We start from the raw sequence: 3,776 nt of genomic DNA on the forward strand, positions 1-3,776 counted from the left end.
TTTTAAATACTTTTTATCATATATGGCTGTTCAACTGCAAATAGAATGTGTTCAGCATCTTGATCAAATGTTTGAAATATAAGTAAAAGTTAATAATGGAAAGTTATCAGACATTATCAGAGTGGAGGATGGACAAATGGAATTACCTATAAAGCTCCCTCTGTTCATACCTCCTTAATTTAGACATTAAGATATTTTGTTTTGGACTCATTTATGGTTTGTGTGTGTGTGTGTGTGTGTGTGGTTTATTGTTTATTTCCTTTGCTCATGAGAGTGGAAAGTGTCATAATGAAAAAGATTAGAGAGATTAACATTTTTGAATGAAATTACTGTTAGATTTTATTCTCTGTGTGTGTGTGTGCGAGTGCTCGCATACTGTTAGTCTTCAATTTTACGTCAGACCTGTCAAAAGCCTTGTCCATATTGGACTTCAAGAGAATGATACTTTGGATTGTTTTATCCTATGCGATTTTAAAAAACAACCAGACTTTCTTCAAAGCTGTATCCCAAATTGAATAATTGACGTTGAAGCACGTGTCCATGCATGTATGGGTTGGGAATTCCCCCATCCCTCCTACTCTCTATCCCTCCCCCCCTCCCCAGCTTCTGCTGAAGCTTGACAGGTGTTCTGGGTGCTAGTCTTCCAGAAGCGACGAGAAACAGAGGTCCTAGCTGTTTTCAGGATTCGCGTAGCGTGCACAGAAGAACCCATGGCAACAAAAGTAACAGCACAACACAATACAATGCAACGCCATACATGTTTTTTACAATACAGTGCAACACAACACAACACAAAACCGTACCGTACCACACAGTTTCAGTTTTTCAAGGATGCGTCACTTTGTTCGGATAAATCCACATGCGCTACACCACATTTGCTAGGCAGATGCCTGACCAGCAGCATAACCGAACGTGCGTGGATCTGGATCTTGATCGATATGTTGCTGAAGCCACAGATTGACTATAACTGCAACGGGGGTCAGGGGATGGTGGTGGGGGGTTGCACACAAGAGTAGGACTCTAGCAGTGTCGGCTAGGTCAGGTCTTGAGTGCATGCACAAGTACTTGTGCACCGATCAGAGAGTACTTCTCCAACAGAAGTTTGCCAGAGGACAACACTTGTGTTGCCATGGTTTCTTTGTTAGTGCACCAAGTGCGTGCTGCACACAGAACCTCTGTTCATTGTATCCGTTGTAAATCGATTTTTACAAACATTCCTTTAGTCTGCCTCTTACTGCTCCCAGTCAAACGTGGGAGGAAGGGCGAGACCAAGGTTCGAACCCAGACCCACACGGACACTGTATCGGCAGATAACCGTCTTAATCGGTCATCCTGCCCCTTTCCTGGTACCATACAACACAACACAACACAACACAACATCTCACCATACAACACAACACAACACAACATCTCACCATACAACACAACACATCTCACCATACCACACAACACATTGAGCATTTTATTTACAGGGTGTGTGTGTGTGTGTTGTGAAATAAACTTCTTGCCTTGCCTTGCAATACAATACCATACAATACAATACCACATACCACAATACAATTATACCCTCGTCAGCATCATCAACTCCATCGGCCTTGGATCAAGATCACGGACACTAGATGCAATTAATCAGCAATCACGTGCTCTCGACCTCAGGGTCACATGGCCAGTGACGTGTACGTGGCGCTGAACGGCGGCGACACGTAGACCCCCACTTTACTCAAGTGCCAGCTCTTCATGCATGTCTCCTGGCCATGCCGCGGGCATGTCATGGCGGCTGGTACCAGGCGTTATTTCTGTCTCTTGGGCACTGAGCTGGACATTGAACAGCCGTCATTTAGAGCACGTTCTTTTCCTTTCTTTTCCAGGGCAGGCAGGCATGTACTCTATAGGCTTTCAAAGCCCTGAGTAACATGTTAGGTTTATGTGAAGGTCAGGCATTTGATCCGGTTTTCTTTTCTCTCTTGTATTCACCATTTTTACCCCCGAAAACGGAGTATGGCTGCCTACATGGCGGGGGTGAAAACGGTCATACACGTAAAAGCCAACTCGTGTGCATGCGAGTGGGCGTGGGAGTTGCAGCCCACGAACGAAGAAGAAGTATTCACTTTTTTAAAGTATAATGATTGTGCGGTATAGCGTATATACAACAGAAAGTTGGAGGTAGTGTTGGAGTGAGACTAGTAATGATTATGCTTTGTCATAGTTCTGAATTGCAAGTCCTGACGAGCGCGTTGGGTTCGTGCGTTAGTCAGGTATCTGCTCTATCTCCTCCCCCCCCACCCCCCACAATAGCAGATGAGGAGCAGCGTATAAGTATGGATCAGCCCGCACGCTTTTGACGCCTCACTGAAATTGAAAACTGAGGCCGATTCTTTCCTTTCCCAGGCTGGGCACTCAGGGCCTCACCAGCGTGTCCTGGGTTTATCATGCAGTGTGTGGGTTAGCTATCTGCTCCTTAAAAACAAAAACAAAAACAAACCAACCCCACCACTACCCCCCCTCCCCCCTAAAAAAACAACAACAAAATAACAACAACCCCACCCCCACGCCCCCGATAAACAAAAAACAAAAACGAACAGTAACAAACAAAAACAAAACAACAACAACAACAACAACAAAAAAAAACAAACAAGAGAGGCAAGGCCTTCAAGACTCACTTGTGATACACTTAAAAAAAAATTCCAAGCTTTTTATGTATTGAGTATAATTTCAAAATGTAATGTTTAAGATGAGAAAGATCAGTTTAAAGCAAATTAAGTCCCCTAACATTAATTACAGAGTAATTTCCCTTTTTTTACTATCTGTATCAAAACATTTGCAAAAAAAATAAATAAAACTTCCATGCTTAGCAAAAGAAGTTCCTGTTTAAACAAAAAATGATAATAATGACTGCTCTTGTTGTTGGGTCAGAATATCAGATCAAAGTGCCAAGTTTAGAGAATATAAAAAATATAAATATAACAGTAAATGCAGTTTGCATATAATTAGGCTTCAGTTTTTATTTTTTTTGTGCCCATCCCAGAGGTGCAATATTGTTTTAAACAAGATGAATGGAAAGAACTGAATTTTTCCTATTTTTATGCCAAATTTGGTGTCAACTGACAAAGTATTTGCAGAGAAAATGTCAATGTTAAAGTTTACCACGGACACACACACACACACACACACACACACAACCGTACACCGGGTTAAAACATAGACTCACTTTGTTTACACAAACAGGAACTTCTTTTGCTAAGCATGGAAGTTTTATTTATTTTGCAAACGTTTTGGTGCAGATAGTAAAAAAGGGAAATTACTCTGTAATTAATGCTTAAAAAGCTTGGATTTTTAAAAAAAAGTGTATCACAAGTGAGTCTTGAAGGCCTTGCCTCTCTTGTTTTCTTTATGTCAGACAGTCACCCTCTACTACTACAGCTTTTTTCGTTTCCTTGTTTTACTTCTGTATGTCAGTCTCGTCTGTTTCGTGTGTGTGTATGTATGTGCGTGTGTGTGTGTGTGTGTGTTGTGGTTGTTCTTCTTCTTCCTTTTCTTGTTCTTGTTCTTCTTTATAGAATTTGTCTTTCAACCAATCCGACCAGTGTGTGTGTGTGTGTGTCTGTGCCTGTGTGTTTATGCAAACATGCCGGCGTGTGTGTGTGTGTGTGTGTGTGTGTGTGTGTGCGTGAGCGCGTGCATGTGTTTCTCTCTGTGAGTGTGTGTGTTTCTACAGAAGCCACTGCCACTTCCACATTCCCTCAGTTCTATTCCTGTTTCCCTCCTCAGTCTTCAAC

Source organism: Babylonia areolata, chromosome 25 (genome assembly GCF_041734735.1).
Source record: "Babylonia areolata isolate BAREFJ2019XMU chromosome 25, ASM4173473v1, whole genome shotgun sequence".
NCBI lineage: Eukaryota > Metazoa > Mollusca > Gastropoda > Neogastropoda > Buccinidae > Babylonia > Babylonia areolata.